This window comes from Gracilinanus agilis, chromosome 6, assembly GCF_016433145.1.
Source record: "Gracilinanus agilis isolate LMUSP501 chromosome 6, AgileGrace, whole genome shotgun sequence".
NCBI lineage: Eukaryota > Metazoa > Chordata > Mammalia > Didelphimorphia > Didelphidae > Gracilinanus > Gracilinanus agilis.
Genome location: NC_058135.1, coordinates 67,756,361 through 67,775,339, shown reverse-complemented (window position 1 = coordinate 67,775,339; position 18,979 = coordinate 67,756,361). Strand labels below are relative to the sequence as shown.

At 33.1% G+C, this 18,979-nt stretch overlaps 1 pseudogene; it reads right to left on the bottom strand.

Annotated features, from left to right (window-relative positions):
- Window positions 1-17,721, bottom strand: part of LOC123252272 — a 29,975-nt pseudogene extending 12,254 nt beyond the window's left edge.
- Between the last annotated feature and the right edge of the window lie 1,258 nt (window positions 17,722-18,979).

Genomic DNA, 18,979 nt, shown 5'->3' with positions numbered 1-18,979 from the left:
GGGATGAAATCGCCCATAAAATGGAAGCAAATAGCAGAGTAGATTAGAAACCAAAACCCAACCATATGTTGTCTACAAGAAACAGACATGAGACAGACAGGCATACATAGAGTGAAAATGAGAGGATGGAACAAAATCTTTTGGGCTTCAAATGAGAAAAAGAAGGCAGGGTTGGCTATCATAATCTCTGACAGAGCCAAAGTAAAAATAGATAAGTTTAAAAGAGATAGGGAAGGTAATTACATCCTAATAAAAGGCAGTATAAATAATGAAGAAATATCAGTACTCAATATGTATGCACCATATGGTATAGCTTCCAAATTTCAAAAGGAGAAGCTAGTGGAGCTCAAGGATGAAATAGATAGCAAAACCATACTAGTGGGGGACCTCAACCTTCCCCTATCAGATCTAAATAAATCAAACCAAAAAATAAATAAGAAAGAGATAAGAGAGGTGAATGAAACCCTAGAAAAATTAGAGTTAATAGGTATAAGGAGAAAAATAAAGAGACAAAAATGAATACACCTTCTTTTCAGTAGCACATGGAACATTCACAAAGATAGACCATGTAATAGGTCACAGAAACATGGCAAACAAATGCAAAAAAGGAGAAATAATAAATGTAACCTTCTCAGATCATAATGCAATAAAAATAGTTATTAGTAAGAATACATGGAGAGGCAAACCAAAAAGTTATTGGAAATTAAATAATATGATTCTCCAAAATAATTTAGTGAAAGAACAAATCACAGAAAGAATTAATAATTTCATTGAAGATAATGACAATGATGAGACATCTTACCCAAATGTAAGGGATATAGCCAAAGCAGTTCCAAGAGGAAAATTGATATCACTGAGTGCATATATTAACAAATTATAGAGGTTAATGAATTGGGCATGCAACTTAAAAAACTAGAAAATGAACAAATTAAAAATCCTCAGATGAAAACTAAATTAGAAATATGAAAAATCAAAGGAGAAATTAATAAAATCAAAAGTAAAAGAACTATTGAATTAATAAATACGACTAGAAGCTGGTATTTTGAAAAAAACAGATAAAATAGACAAAGTACTGGTTAATCTAATTTAAAAAAGGAAAAAAGAAAACCAAATTAATAGTATCAAAGATGAAAAGGGAGACATCACCTCTAATGAAGAGGAAATTAATGTAATCATTAAAAACTATTTTGCCCAATTATATGGCAATAAATTTAGCAATCTAGGATATATGGACGAATATTTGCAAAAATATAAATTGCCTAGATTAACAGCAGAAGAAATAGAATACTTAAATAATCCAATATCAGAAAAAGAAATTGAACAGGCCATTAAAGAACTTCCTACAAAAAAAAATCACCAGGGCCTGATGGATTTACAAGTGAATTCTATCAAACATTCAAAGAACAATTAATCCCAATATTATACAAATTATTTGATATAATAAGCAAAGAAGGAGTCTTATCAAACTCCTTTTATGACACAAATATGGTACTGATTCCAAAGCCAGGTAGATCAAAAACAGAGAAAGAAAATTACAGACCAATCTCCTTAATGAACATGGATGCAAAAATCTTAAAAAGGATACTAGCAAAGAGACTCCAGCAAGTGATCAAGAGGGTTATTCATCATGATTAGGTGGGATTTATACCAGGAATGCAACATTAGGAAATTCAACATTAGGAAAACCATCCACATAATTGACCATATCAACAAGCAAACCAATAAAAACCACATGATTATCTCAATAGATGCTGAAAAAGCCTTTGACAAAACACAACACCAATTCCTAATGAAAACACTAGAAATTATAGGAAAAGAAGGTCCTTTCCTAAAAATTATAAACAGTATATATCTTAAACCATCAACAAGCATAATATGCAATGGGGATAAATTAGAAGCCTTTCCAATAAGATCAGGAGTGAAACAGGGATGCCAATTATCACCTCTATTATTTAACATTGTACTAGAAACACTAGCAGTAGCAATAAGGGAAGAAAAAGAAATTGAAGGTATTGAAATAGGCAATGAGGAGACTAAGCTATCACTCTTCTCAGATGATATGATGGTCTACTTAAAAAATCTTAGAGAATCAACTAAAAAGCTAGTAGAAATAATCAACAACTTTAGCAAGTTACAGGATACAAAATAAATGCACATAAATCATCAGCATTTCTATATATTTCCAACACATCACAGCAGCAAGAGTTAGAAAGAGAAACAAAATTTAAAATCACCCTAGACAATATAAAATACTTAGGAATCTACCTATCAAAACAAACACAGGGATTATACGAACATAAATACAAAACACTTTCCAAACAATTAAAAGAGAGAGAGAGAGAGAAAGTGAGGAAGGGAGAGAGAGCATATAAAAAATTTCTATCCAGTTAGGTGGTTGACAATTATTTTTTATGCTTTTTCTAACCATAAAATTCAAAATTTAGAATTATTTAATTCATAATGACAGTGGAAAGATCTGTGACTTTAAGTAAAATTGGTGTTTTAATCAGGCTATTTGCCACGGAATAATTATGTGATCTTGAATAGTAAATATAATCTTGAAATCTTTGGATTTCCATTTCCTCATTTAAAATGAGGATTTGAACTAAATGAAGTAATCTATCCTTTCTAGATCTACCTATATGATCCTATGATTCTGTAGCTGAAAAAAAGGAGCATATTCTTCTTTTCATGCTTTATTTAAATCATCTGCTGCCTTCTCTTGGACATGTCAATTCTTGTCTATAAAGTTCATATTAAATGCTACCTTTTCCCATATACCTTTCACTGATTTTTTCCCAATTAGTAATGCCTTGTTCCTCCCTTTAACTTCACATAACACTTTGCTCACCTCACTCTTGACACTAACCATGTATAATCTTATAGAATCATATATACTAAGTAATTCAATCATATGCCTCTACTAGTCTTTCAGGTCTGTGAGGTCCAGGATTTTCTTGAATTCTACTTAAAACTGTGTATCTGCTCTAGCACCCAGCATAGTGATTTACACCATACAGGCGGATTAATGCTATCGGCCTGCTGGCAAATATCCAAGTAAATGTTTGCAGTACTGACTTGATTTTTAGTTGAATAAGAGAAAACTTATTCTCACCAAATTCAATTCACTTAAAACGTTTTTTGGTTTATTTTTACATGTTTGCTTTGTTTTTATAGATCAGATACTACTCATTGACATTTATCTCAGGAAAGAAAAAAATAGCCTACTTCCCTTTCTCTTATATCATTTAATTTCATATTGTTTATTCTCTTTCGATCTTTGTAAGTTTTTGTTGTTTTTTTTATCATTCTCAGTACTACTTGGACTATATAAATATAGTTTTGATTAATATCACTAATATTTTTATTACTTCATTTAATTTGAGTAGCTTCCAGAACCTCCCTGTTTTGTTCATGATTTTCTTTATAAATTCAAAGGATTCTGAAGGGAATACTTCCCTTCTAGTGAGGCTATCAATTTGGCTATTATACTCATAAGAAGAAGGGTATGTTATCATGTTTTCCTAATATTTACTCTCTCTTCTGAATTGATGAAATTAAACTAATTTAGGCCATAATGGAATTCCTTTTTAGTTTAAAGGTATTTATTTGTTTCATTAAAACACTCAATTAACTCCCTTCTTCCTTCTTCTTATGCCATTAGAGAAAACATCTGACAAAAAGATCTCTTTCTCTCTGTAAAACATATATATATATATATATGTATATATATATATATACATATATATGGATATGATGTTGACTTGGGAATAAGAAAACATTGAGATAGAGGGATAGATAGAGATAAAGATATATAGATATATACTATGTCTTACTTATTTCTGCTTATCAGTTCTTTCTCTGGATATAGACTGCATAAATAATGCTTCAAACAATATTTCTATTGTTGTATATAAAGTTCTCTTTGTTTTGCTCATTCCAGTCTTCGTAATTTCATGTAGATCTTTCTGAGTTGATTTTCAAAATTATTTTCTTTCTCATTCCATTGTTTTCCCTACTTAATTATTTTTATATTTTATTTTCACAATTACATATAGTAATTTTAACATGTTTTGTGAATTTATAAGATCCAAATTGTCTCCCTCTCTCTGAGGTGCCAATTAATTTGATCTCAGTTATATATGTATGACCTTACAAAACATAATGACATATTGCTCATGTTGTGAGAGAATACACATATTAAACCAAAACCCTAAAAGAAAAATGCACAGATAAAATGAAGTGAAAAATATATTCTTTAATCTGTATTCAGACTGTATCAGTTCATTCTCAGGAGGTGTAATAAGTCCTTTAGAACTGTCTTGGGTCGTTGTATTGCTGATCATGGCTAAGTCTTTCACATTTGTTCATCATATAATGGAATACAGACTTAGTAGTATTCCTATTAGATCAAAAGGTATCCGCAATTTATAGCACTTTGCACACAGTTCCAAATTAAACTCTAGAATGGTTGAATCAGACAACTCCACCAGCAATGCATTATTTTCCCAATTTTTCCACATCTTCTCCAACATTTATTACTTTTCTTACTGTCTTATTATCCAGTCTGATAGGTGTTAGTATATCAGAGTTACTTTAATTTGTATTTCTCTAATCAATGATTTAAAACATTTATGTATGATTATAGATAGTTTTTATTTCTTCATCTGAAAATATTATATTCAGTTCCACATTTTACCACATACTTTGACCTATTGTGTATGCATAATTAATCTTAAATGTCTTCCTCTTTTCGATGAGCAATCAATGTTAATAAATATGAATTTCCAGGTTTCACTGTTATTTCTTTTATATTTTGTTTGTTTTGTTGTTGTATGATTGTTTTATCCAGTTTGAACCTCAAAGAGATAATATTTTATTTTTTTTCTTAAATCCCTATTGCTGTTTCTAAGGTGTAAAATGACACCCATCCTTTCCAAAATGTTTTAGGGAAGCTATGGGGAAGACTGGAGAGAATAGTGCCTATGGAGTGCAAATCTGCCCTTGATACTAGCTCTGTAATTTTCTTGGACCTCACTTTCCTCATCTATAAAATGTGAAAAGTTGGACCAACTATCTGCCACTGCATTTTTCCACCTCTGGATCTAATATTTCCGCCTTGGATCTTTTATTAAGCTGTTGAGAGACAGCAAATCATAGCAGATAGATGACCTATGAATCAGGAAGATAAGAATTTATTAATTCCATCTCATGCATAATACCTATGTGTCTACCTTAGTAAGTCACTTATGTCAATGTAATAGATAGTATTCTGACTGTAAGCTATAGAAAAGAGTGATCTGAATTTAGGCAGGAAATTTCCAAGAGAAAAACTCCCTACAATGATGAAATCACAGGACTGTACTTAAACAAAAAAAAATTAAAGGGTAAAATACTAATTAACTAAAAGATAATTGGAACTGGGGTAGCAGGTTTGGAGTTGGGGTGGAGATTAGTGGTAGTGGTAATTCTAGTCACATCAGAATTGCTAACATGTGTATTTAAACATTCCACAAAGGTGCAAACTGTCTGGCCCATTCTCATTTTATTTGCAGAAGGAAAAACTATATAATTTTATTGAAATGTTTATTTGAGCTCGAGTCCCTTAAAATTAAAGGTGTGAAGTTTTGGTTGTTTTATTTGGGGCTAAGTGAGAAAGAAAGAATTATTGCGAATTCTGGCATTCATTTTTAATATCTCTGAAGACAATTTCATTTGTCTCTAAGTTTAAAAAAGTAATGTTCATGTTTGTGACATTTGCATCATCCCTTTCTTTACAAGGCATATTTTATAACCTTGAAAAAACAAATCCTTAATTGATATTGACAGATGGCAAGTATTATATTTAGCATGTTAAGTTTCAATTGTTTTTCTTTATAGTCTAGCTCAAAGTAAAAATGTCTAAAATAACCATAAAACTTCTTATGATATTGTAATCTTATTAATAATAATTGTGTCAAATGCCTAGATATGTAGATCTTAAGTTGACCACACAAGTAAAGTCTATGGAGGGAAAGCGATTCTTTCCTAGATGCTATTCCTATCAGTTTGTTTGGCTTTACTTTCAGACCACAAGAGACCAGCCATATGGGGAACCTTAAGCTTCATTACTCAATTCCCACTGCTCCTTTAAGGGAAGTGTTAGTTTATTAGAAGAGTGATAGAGTTTGAATATCTGAAGTTTAAGGACTTTTATAAAACTGAGCTATCTCTGCTTGCTTAAGGTCATGTTTCCAACCCTCCTAGACTCAAATTTAGAAATATATATATTAAGAGCCAAAGTGACCTCAGAACTCTCATCTCACCCTTGATTTTTGCCTATGAAAAAACTAAGGCACAGAGAAAATTAAACCAATAAAATTACTTTTTAAATAAGAAAAAATATAAGGCTGTAGTCATGTCAATTTAGGAGTTTTAAGTATTTTACTTTTATGTATGAATGTGCTTTTTAGAGTATTATTAATCAGTGACAGTTCCACAAGGTCACAGTTTTGCAACTGGAATAGATCTTAGAGGACATTAAGCTTACCCTCTCATTTTATATATTAAAGAAAATTAGAGATTGGAATGTTTAAATGACTAAGCCAAGATCACATAGGAATCTGGTATGTTCATTTATCAGGAATGAACAATGAGGAAGGTAGGAAGGAAAGAAGGAAGGAAGGTATAGGGAGCCATGCCTCTATATGATTTTTTGGGGTCCTGAGCGGCGTGGTGGCATAGGATGGTTAAGGCAGGAGAAAGAAAATGAGAACAACTAGACTAGTGGTTAGCCCATGCTGTCCCAAATTCTGCAGGCATGGAAGTTTATTATATACTGATTTCAAGCAAAAAGGAGTCACAGTTGGTAAGGGGCAATAAATCACGCATAATCCATTGAAGTCTAAAGAATACAGATGCAAAGACAAATGGTCAAATTCCAAACCCCAATTCAGCAGGGGATAATTCCGGGAGAGGAAATATCCCAGGGAGATGCTCACCAGTCAAATCCTAAAGGAGCCAGTTCTAATCTGAATATGCACTCTTATCTAATTAACATTTGTTAGGAAAGGAATCATTAACTCAGTAGATGCTGGTCTGCCACTTCAAAGCTCTCCAATAAGAATCCTAAGAAAGGTGGGAATCAAAGACTGAGTCAAAAGAGGAGCCTCAGATTTTTACCTTAGATGGCCCATTCTGTCTGTCCTGACATGCAGTGCAGAAAAATCATACACACAGTTTTTCTTGTCAATGATTTTGTAATGGGATCCAGATAAAATATCTGTTACAGACTCTGTTTCTCTAAATGACTCCTAATAGCCTCTTGGAGGGATCAAGTTGATTTTGGATTAACCTACCTGCTGGTACCAGAGCCTTTTGGGGCTCAGGTGACCAGGACCAAACACAAAGACTGCCTCAGTCTGGATTGGTCACATAGGGAATCCAGATAACAGGCCCTAAATTTGATCCTATTTCTCCAATGGCTTTAATACATCGAACGGCTTCCCACAGGAAGGAAAGAAGGAAGGAAGGAAGGAAGGAGGAAGGGAGGGAGGGAAGGAAGGAAGGAAGGGAGGAGGGAGGAAGAAAAGAAGCACAGAAGGAAGAAAGAAGGAAGGAAGAAAGGAAAGAAGGAAGAAAGGAAGGAGGGAAGGAAGGAAGGAGGGAAGGAAGGAAAGAAAGAAGAAAAGAAAGGAAGGAGGAAGGAAAGAAAGGAAGAAAAGACAGAAGGAAGGGAGGAAGGAAGGAAAGAAGGAAGGAAGGGGAGAAGAAAGGGAGGAAGGAAGGAAAGAAGGAAAGAAAGAAGGAAGGAAGGAAGGAAAGAAAGAAGGAAGGAGGTAGGTAGGGAAAGAAACTTACAGAAGAGTGCTTTTTGCAAACATGGCAGCTCTAGTTTTCTTTTCTGAATTGTGAGCTTCATGATCCAGAAGTCCCTAACAAACAGGCCAGTGTAGGGGAAAGGTAGAGGAAGATTCTCAATGATCTTTTGTTGCAAACTGAGAATTCTTTATTGTTTATAAGCATCAGGGTGGAATGAATGTGGGATTGTGAATGTGGCTAAGGTTGACTGGAATGGAAAAATTCTATTTGTAATGAGTGATGTGCAGCAGCTGTAAAGTAAATTCTGTTAAAGCATGACAGACCACACATCTGGAGAGACAGTGTTGCACAGTGAGCCATGCAGAGGCTTATAGGGCTGTATTTTGTTATTGCAGCTGTGGTGCAAAGCACAATGTCACCTCACACAGACACACAAATCAAACTACCTAACAGGCTCTTCATTTGGGACATAGGTGGCCCAAGCCCTTAATATTAACAGTTCTAATTTATATAATGGTCCTAAAACTTTATTCAAACATCCCTGTGTCATAGGGAGGGCAAGTAATACTATCGTTTTTTTTTTCCTTTTTTTTTAGATGTGTAAAATTGCGACACAAAGATGTTAAGCAACTTGTTTAGGGTCAAGCACCTCAGCAATCTTTGAGACAAGATCTAATCCTATGCCTCCTTGACCCCAAGACCAATCCTCCATTTATTGTGCCATGCTATCTCTCTAGCATATGTATTAGTTTAGCCAGAAATACTGGCTAAAATATGAATCGTTTAGCAAAAACAAATATTCCTTAAGCGCCTACTTTGTGAAAAGTATTGGGTAAAGTGTTGAGGAGGAATGAGGGAATACTTAGAATAGACACAGTCTCTGCTGCCATACAGATTACATTATAGAAAGGGGATTTGAGGAGGCAGTCAAATAATTATAATAATACATATATATGTGTATTTATAATATTTTAATAGGAAATAATAGGAAATATTATCATTTAGTGGATAGAGAGCTGACATCCAAGTCAGAAAGTCCTGGGTTAAAATTCTAGATCTGATACACACTTCAATACTAGCTCTTTTTATCTCAAACAAGTCATTTAACCTGTCATTCTCAAAGGTAACCCTCAAGTCTGTAAGTTGTAGAAAAGGTGTCAACTTTCAATTGGTTTACTTATCTGGAATTTCCATACATTAAAAATATTAGCATATGATTACACAAAAGAAATATAAACAAATTGAAATTTGAGATTTAAATAGAGAAAGATCAATACTCATGAAAAGAATTAGAGGAGGTTTTTTGTAAAATATGATATTTGGGTTAGGCTTTAAAATTTAAGGAGAACTTCTACCAAGGTATGGTCAGAAACATTCTAGGTGTTAGTGGCCATGTAAGAAATGGCAGCAGGAAAACTCAGATGGTTGGGGAGTAGTCCATTTGGGTTGCTCCATAAAGACCATGTGAAGAAGGAATCTGAGAAAAGCTATAGAGGGAAGATGGGGAGTCCTTTTATAGCATGACCAGTCTCTCTCCCCATATACACACACCTCTCGCAATGTATTCCATATTCTTTTGTTTAGGCTTCCCTTATTAAATGGAAATTTCCTTGAGGGTATGAGCTGTCTTTTATTTCTTTGTATTCCCAGAACTTTGTACAGTATCTTACACACAGTATATGATTAATGAATGTTAATTGATTAAGTAACCTCCATGATTAAGCTTATTACAAATTATTTGGATAAATTCATTTTGCTTCAAGCAAAATACAACCTTTTAGATAAAGAGGAAAGGAAACAGACCAAATGGCAAAATTACAGTAGAGAAAATTATTGAAAAAATATATATGTTTACATGGAGTAAATACTAGAAATAAACTTATACATCAGAGGTTTTTAAATATCTTTTGTGTCATAGACTCCTTTGATAGTTTGTAAAAATATGAATTCCTCAGGAAAAAAAATCATGAATTTAAATACACAGGGGTGCCAAGGAGATTTATTTAAATTGAAATGTAGTTATCAAAAATATTTAAAACATTCACACATCTCAGGTTAGGAACTTTCCTTTCCAGTGAGTGTCCATTTCTTCCCTTCAGCTCTTTTCCTATAATCACTAAATGCATGTACTTAGGCATAGTTATAGTAGAAATCTGCTTATGTGATAAAATATAGTATAGAAAGTCATATACCCTCTCCCCCAGGACACATTCACTACCTGCCCCATGTTGATGGAAATCCCTTTAATCTTTCCTTCCATGAGAAAAGTTTTCTTAAAATTCAAATATCCCTGAGAGAGAATTAATTAACTTAAATGTGCATGGCGTTGCAAATGACTAATACCAGAGTCCTTTCAGAGAGCATGTTTTGATAGTGGGGTGTTAATGGACCCCAGAAGAGGAGAGAAAGGAAAAGGCCAGAGAAAGAATGCCTATAGACAGTAAGTATAAAATTGCCTGACTCTGCTCTATTTTGGCCCTTACCACCATCTTAATTTAGGCTTTCTGCATGTCACACCAGGATTAGGGTAAAGGGATCCCAACCATTTTTTTTTCTGGTTCTAATCTCAAATCCTTCTCATCATCTATCCTGCAAGGAGATGTCAGAAAAATCTTCCTAAAGCAGAGCTTTCATCATATCTTACTGCATTGCTTGAAAACTTACAGTGGTCAATTAGCATTTTCATACAGTTCTTCAGATTCATGTTATGAGAGATTCGATGAAATATTGATACTACCAATACATCGAGCTCTATGAAATAGGTATGCATCGAGAATGTCTATTATATCCAATGACTTCCTCTCTAGAAAAATATGATATATATATATTCATATATATATTCAACATATATATATATATGTATGTGTGTATGTATTGTTTCTGAATCTTCTTTATCTTGTAGGTTTTCCAGTCTACCAGTTTATGATAGACCAATTTTCTTGTGTTATGCTAAAAGATGTCAAACTTTAGTGTCTTAAATGGCAAAAAATTTTGGGGGGCTGCTGGGTGACTTAGTGGATTGAGAGCCAGGCCTAAAGATGGGAGGTCCTGAGTTCAAGTCTGACCTCAGTCACTTCCTAGCTGTGTGACCCTGGGCAAGTCACTTAACCTCATTGCCCACCCTTACCACTCTTCTGCCTTGGAGCCAATGCACAGTATTGATTATAAGATGGAAGGTAGAGGTTTAAAAAATTATATTGTGAAATATTGGTTTAGACAATAGATAATACCCTGTATTCATTCTGATTCCATAGTTCTAGCTAAGGAGTAGGTTCTGGCTGCTAGATATCAATAGGGTCACTTTTGAAAAACACTGGGCTAGGAGAAAGAGTAAAGATGGAGTCAAGTGACTGTTTTTTTTTCTTTTTTTCTAACTCTCCCCAAACTCCCCATTATAATATATATATATATATATATATATATATATATATATATATATATATATATAAGTGGGTCAAGTCATAGTGCAAACTAACAACTCTATAAGATATCAAGACAGAATAAGAAAATCAAAAAATCTGAAAAAATAGAAGAAAATACAAAATATGAGAAAAAACAACTGATGTGGAGAAGAGATTAAGAAGAGATAATTTGGTAATTAATGTACTGTCTGAAACCTATGCAGAAAATGAGCTTAGACATTATAATTCAATAAAATAAAAAATGGAAAATGCCTACATATTGTTAAACCAATGGATAATGTAGAAATTGAAAAATTCATTGAACATGTCCTGGAAGGAATCTCAAAATGAAAATCCCAAGAAATGATATTTTAAATTCCAGTGGTCCCAGATCAAGGAGAAAAAACTGAAAATCCTCAGAAGGACATAATTAAAAAACTGAGGAACCATAGTAGGTATCATACAAGAATATAGTCACCATTATGGTGGAGCAGTTTCACAGAGGAGAAATCTGATATTTAATGAAGTAGAAGATTTTCAAGCATTCTAGATGAAAAGGAATAGAGCTATCCATGTATATCCATATCAATTTCTATCTTCTATGTATTGTGTAATTAGAATTTTGTTCCCTAGAACTCTCTTTCCCAGCTTCCCATGTTACTTCTTACATTATGTGCTAACATAGGGAGGATATAAGTTTTGTATAGCTCCTCCCTCGCTCTCTTTTCCCCTGATTTAGGCTGTAAAAGCTGACTTTACTGGGTTTTTACTTTTGTCCTTTTGTTTCTTTTACTTCAAGTGATTATTAATAAATCTTATAAAATATGATACTTGGAGTTATTTGATAGTAAATTTAACTATATTTAAAGTAAATTTAACATAACTAAACAGTATGTATGTAGTATGTCTGTATGTATCAGTCTGTCTGTCTTTCTCTTTCTATCTATCCAATCACATGTATGTATATCTATTTATGTATATAGGCATGTATGTACCTTTGTGGTTTTATACATATGTCATATATGCAGCTGCATAAACATCTATAATTTTCAAATATAGCTGACATTTTTGTGTGTACATATTTTATATATATATGTACATATATATATATATTTATATATTTCTCTATATGACCACCAATGCAATGAATTTCCTGACAAAGTGAACTTCTTGTTGTTGTAAGTATTCGAGCAGAAAGTGAATGAACAATTATTAGAAATCTTTTAGAAAGAGAGGATCGTAGGGTATATGACCTAAACACTTCCAAGATTCTATGTCTTTAAATGAATTCACCTCAACTCATGGTTATTTATTTTAGCCTTCCTTGAATTCATCTGTGTTGATACTACCACTATGATACAAATTATAATTCTTTAGGCAGTACAGTGAATTTTAATATTGGAAAAGACCTTAATAACTGTCTAGTGCAACTAGCATGGAAACAAAGACGCCCCCCCCCAAAAAAAAATCAAATAACTTGACTGAGACGTCAAAATTTTCTTTAGTGGAAAATAATCTATAGTTTAAAACACACACACACCCACCCATACACACACACACACACACACACACCTATATATATGCAGACAGACAGACAGACAGACAGACAGGCAGACAGACAGGCAGACAGATAGACAGAAAGATAGGTAGATAGATAGATAGATAGATAGATAGATAGATAGATAGATAGATAAATAGAGATAGATAGGTAGATAGATAGAGAGATAGAGAGATAGATAGAAAGATAGATAGAGAGATAGAGAGATATTTAGACACACAAACACTTAACCAATTAGCTTCCTGGGAATGGACCTCTGAATTCTGCTGGCTGTTTCTCAAGTGACAGACAGACACAGACTCCTTTGCTAAGCTAGAGTTGAAGATTTTTTAGCAGATAAGGACGTGCTCCAGCTTGCATTTCCAAAGCTGGAACTAGCATTACTCACACCCAGGGCAAACAGAAAGAAGTGAAAAATGAAATTGGCTCTTTCATATAAATTCAATTAAGTGGAGGTAGAATACCAAGAGATACCAAGAATACCAAAAGAATTCATGAAGGACATTCTATGGGATGGAAGGAGAATTTCTGCTCACCACCTTCTCTAATTAATCCTACTAAGTTGCTTATAAATTGGAAGGAAGGATTTCTTCTGTTGCTGCTGTTCTTCAGTTATTCAGTTTTGTCCCACTCTTTGTAACCACATGGATCATAGCAAGCCAGTACCAGTCATTGCATTTTCTTGGAAAAGAAACTGTGGTGGCTTGTCATTTCTTTAGGGAAAGAGATGATTTCATGAGAGCAGAGACTATCACATTTTTGTTGGCATTTCCATCCCCTATTATTGTGCCTAGCACATGGTAGGCAGCAATTTTATGTAGGATCTTTGATTGATTCTCTCTAAACTACTTAATAAAAAGTAAATGCAGATCAAAATCAGTTGTAAGGCCAAATATCCTCCCCCTGCCTCAGTGTTTTCTCATCAGCCCCCTAAGATAGCAAAAACAGAAATAGACTTCAAGATATCAAATACAAATTAAATATTTATGTAGCTTAAATTAAATCTATGATATTGATATTCCTCTCGTGAAATATTTTCCATTTCAACTATTCCTTCAAATTGTAACTGAAATCACTTTGCCCACCACGAGGATACTCAGCATATTCAGATTTTTCACTAAGGTTTCTTAGTTTAAAAAGCAAAACATACTTTCATCTCATTCCATCTACAAAATAAGAACAGTAATAACTAAATAATGATATCTTTAGGTCTTTGGTCAATTAGGTCTAAATTCACTCCTACTTGAGGAATGTATTCATATCTTTGGCAAAGCATAAATAACCAAAGTAACAATTAAATTTTCCCAATGTATAATTATTTAATTTCAATACGAAACTACATCTTGCAGTTCAAAGGTGCTTTTTATCAAAATCTGGCAAATATTTCTTTACAAATATTTAAATATCATTAAAGCATATTCATATTAAAACGACAATCAATAAATCCTTAGAGTCTGATCTAAAAATGTTTAAACTTCATCTCCAGTAAATATTAACTTCTTTATTTATAGTGCTGAAGTAATTAATAATGTCAAAACCTGAAGTGAGTGTCTCAGTCATATACACAGCTTCTAAGAACCATAAAGAAATGCCAAATTAACGCTGTTAAAGTCACTCTCAACCCTCTTAACAATATTTTTGAAGCTGGTTCAGCTGTTTGTACTATTTCAAACATAACCACAATATAGAAGTTGTATCTACCTAGCAACATCCACATACCAAAACTCTGAGGTCTTAGAAACAATTTGACACTTAAATACAGACTTAAATCTAATTTCAATATTTGCTGCCTTTAGAAATGCCTTAGCTTTCACATAAATAATAGGAGCAAAGCCCCATTAAACGTAACACAAACAAATTCTACTGTGGAGACAGTTCAGATTAAAATACTTATTGATATAAAAGCCCAATCAAAACAAAGTTTCCAAATTGGCTTTTTTCTTCTCTTTTGAATTTACCAGATAATATACAACAGACACAGTTAACATTTCAGACTAGCGTGGAATCCTTAACCAAGGAATAATTTAAGTGACAGTCGATAAAAAAGTTTAACTTAAGCATAACTTCAAAAATCTTTATTTCAGAAACAGGAACAAAATACTTCTCATATAATTAGTAATAATATTTCCATCAAAATGTAATATTTGCAAAGCACTTGACACAAAAATTTTTGTTGCAGTAAAATGAACTTCATTTTCAAACAAAAGCACATGATACTTAAAGTCTATTGAAAATGAAAATTCATCTGAGATAATAATATATAAAATTACTTATGAGGAGACAATTTACTTTTGCCCACATAACTCTATCATATCATGTTTCAATGTGGAAACCAAGATGTAGAATGAGGTAAAAAAGGGATCGAGGTTATACAAACTCCAGGGTCTATTCTATTTTCATTACTATGCTGTATAGACTTTCATTCATGAATGCCTTCATCTATATTTATATTTTCATATATCTGAATAACTTAATATGTAAGTATAATAATGTATGTATACATGTAAGAAAGACAGATAGATAGACAGACAGATATATAAATAGATAGACAGACAGACAGACAGATAGATGGATAGGTAGATAGATAGATAGATAGATAGATAGATAGATAGATAGATATATAGATAAACAGACAGAAAGATAGACATAGATAGATAGATAGATAGATAGATAGATAGATAGATAGATAGATAGATAGATAGGTAGATAGATAAGAATAGGTGGACAGATAAATGGAGACAGCATGGATTTATAGAAAAGCAGTTTTTCTGGAGAAGAAGGACCAAGGTTGTAATTCAGCTTATTAATTTTAAATTATTGTAATATGACATTGGCAAATAATTTATTATCCTTTGTCCCCAGTTTCTTAAAATCTAAAATAAAGAGCATTTATTATATAGCTTCTATGTCAAGATCTCTGGTTCTTCCAGGTCATAAAGTATTCTTTGGTAGATATACAAAAGGAAAATAAGACCCAAATGAGAATTTGATAGTGAAGTTTTCCCATAGGATGTTCTGCCTTAAATTCTGTATTTTTAAAGGGTAAAAGTAGGCAGTTCTGGAAAGCCACTTTGTTTTTTAGTATCCTGTGTAGATTAAGGCCCTTCTGTGACTTGCTCTGGGATTGCTTGGATCAAGCTTGACCTAATTTGGGTAGAGGCACCTTCCCTAATAAATGACTTTATGAGGCTAAGCCTGGTGTCTCAGAAAGAAACGTCTGTATTGCTCATGATGGGTGGTCTCCTAATGAGCTATTCTGGCCCTGGCAGCTAAATTCCAATGAAAGTGTTAATAGTTGGTTGTAAGTCTGGGAAAGACTCCCATCCTCTCGCACCCTGTGGAGTAATATACAAAGAATATGCATCAGGCATGAGGAAGGTTCAATACCTTGACAGTGAAAAGAAGAATGTTCTTTTTTTACCTTCTTCTCAGCAGGTACCTATATTTATTATCCAGTATAGCAAGGACCTAATTTGACATGCACCATTCAGTCCTCAGAAAAACAATGGAATTTTTCCAAAGAAAGGGCAAGACCATATGGTGATGTCACTTGATTCATGGTGTGAGCATCAGGGCATTACAGGAGCAGTCCTAGAAGTCTGGACTTAAGGATGGAGGTAGTGGATGTAATTCAGGTAGCCTCATGAATGGAATGTGTGCTTTTATAGGATATGGCACCGTGCTAGAAAAGGGGTGCAACAAAAAAGCTGGAGGCAGTATAAGGTTTTAACAACTGCTGTTTGGGACCAAGTCTGACTCTTTCAAAGACAAGATTTTGAATGTAATAATATTTATTCCATGGAAACTGTATGATTTACAGTGTGGCTTAGGCACTTAATCATTGTGCTCAGCTTGTAGCTTAAAATTCACCATCCAAATCAATAAATGCTGTTAAATTATGTAGAGAAAGTTTAATATACTGCATATTAAGGACTTGAAAATGTGCATTTTGTTCAAATATATACATGGAATAAGTAACTTGCTCGAGCAAGAAAAAATAAATTAGTAGAATGAAAACATACTAATGATCCATTTCTTCCTTATATCCACTAAAAACAAGGAGAGAGCAGCATCTTGGGATTCTGTTCATTAGGTAGAAGAACTCAAATAGACCCTTTGGTTGATGGAGCAGACCTCAGATTGGTCCCTATTTTTATAGCTCAAAAAGGAAGGCTTCCCCCAAAAGTGCCATTGATACCCTCTCACTTCAGACTAAATTAATCCTGGAAATGCTGTCCCTCTTCCCACTCTCTCCTCTTCCCCCTAAAACCGCCTCAGTCAAATACCTGACATAGTCAGAGAACATATATACAATCATATAGACTGCAAATTGTGTGTGTTATGTGTGTGTGTGTATTTCAAATATACAAATATTCTTCTTAGGGAGAGAGAGAGAGAAAGCAGAATAAAAAAGAGAGGTCAATTATGAGTTGTTTTCTTCATCACTAAAATAAGGATAAAATATACCCCCTCCAAAGAATTGTGAAGATCAAATAAAAGAACATACACAGTGTTCTAAAAGATAGTGAAATTTTTAAACTCTAGGATATTGTAATTGTATCAAAACTTTGGGGACGATCTGTATACATTAAAAACTCTTCATAAATTTCTTCAACATATTTCTTCATCATATTTGAATTCAGAAAACAAGATTTTGAGGGCAGAAAATTTGTCTTTTTTAATGTGTTTTTTTATCAATGCCACTGAGCTCATTTTCTCTTTACATTATAGGAACTTGAATGCTTGTTAGAAGAAAAAGGGACTTAGGGGAGTGATAATAAGCTAGCTTTGGGATATGTTCAGTTCAAAATGCTAGTGGAAATGTCAAAGAGAGAATAGAGACACAGGTATGGAGACCAGAAGAGAGGTAGGAGGTAGTTGATAAATATCTTTCACCTGAGCTATTTTCTTGCCATCCACCTTTCCTGCTGCTCCATCTGTCATTCCACAAAATATTGCCATCTGCCCTTCTCCTATACTCTTTGGACCACAGAACTCCAGAGATCTTGCATTGTGGTATATCTCTCAGGTTGGGAATTACAGCTATTCGCTGTATTAATTGTGAAGTATATCACATACATAGTTCATTAAATCTAGCTTGACTCAACAATGTTTCCCATTACAACAAGCTGAATTCGTGCTTTATCATTAATTTTTATTTGTATACTACCTTCCACACAAATACACTCCTTAGATTGAACATCTACTATGCAAGTCTGGAAATATAATCCTACAATATCTCTAGTCCTCATAAAACGTGTATTGATCAACTTTTTGGTAGCCATTTTTGGCCATTACTTCCTATTTTTTTTTGGCCTCATTGTGTTGTCCATAGTTGTATATAGTTTATTGTTTTTATAGAATACAAGCTCCTTTGGATTAAAATATAAAATTAAAAGATATTTCTATTTGTATTCCCAAATTTTAGCATACTAGTTAGAACATTAAGGGCTTAGTAACTTCTTTTTCATTCATTGAAGACAATCAATTTTGCAGTCTTCTCCACAGAAGTAAGGGTTTAAAAGTCATGGCAGCAAATAAATTGATTGCCAAAGAAAGAGAACATAGACTGAAAAGATCAAATTGCTGAGGAACAAAACATATTGTCCTCAAAGAAGCACCTCACCTGGTCAGGAATAAGATGATAATGTAGTACAGAAAGAAGAGAAAGAGCAATAAAAGAGAAAGGAGGTTAAGGAAATTGTAGTACCTTTGTAACTAATGGACTTGAGACAATGCCATTATTACTCAACGAAGGAAATGCATGTGCTTGAACATTGAAATGATTCTATTCATATGAAGTTGAGTTTATGGTGAGCTTGCTATTCAGTCCAGGTGATCTGAGATATGATAAGTACTTATAGGATTATATATTTTTAAAAAAGACTTAGTTTAAAATTCATTTAATTGCCTTTAAAATATCTTGCTTATTAGCTTCTGCAAAGAAGAAAAGGTTTAAATAATGACTACTGAAGATTTCTTTCTATATTTTTTTTCTTCTTCTTGAATTCAGATCCTTCAACCTCAAGTTAAAGCTTTGGATATTTATGAGTTGTAAAATTATTTTTTAATGTGAAAGATGAAAAAAATTAAGTGAAATATGAGAGAGCAAAATTGGAGAGGAGAGGAAAACAATATATTTCCTATTATAATGTATTACACATAATAGATATATTTTCTGAATTGAATTTGTTATGATTATACTTTGACTTCTAATTTA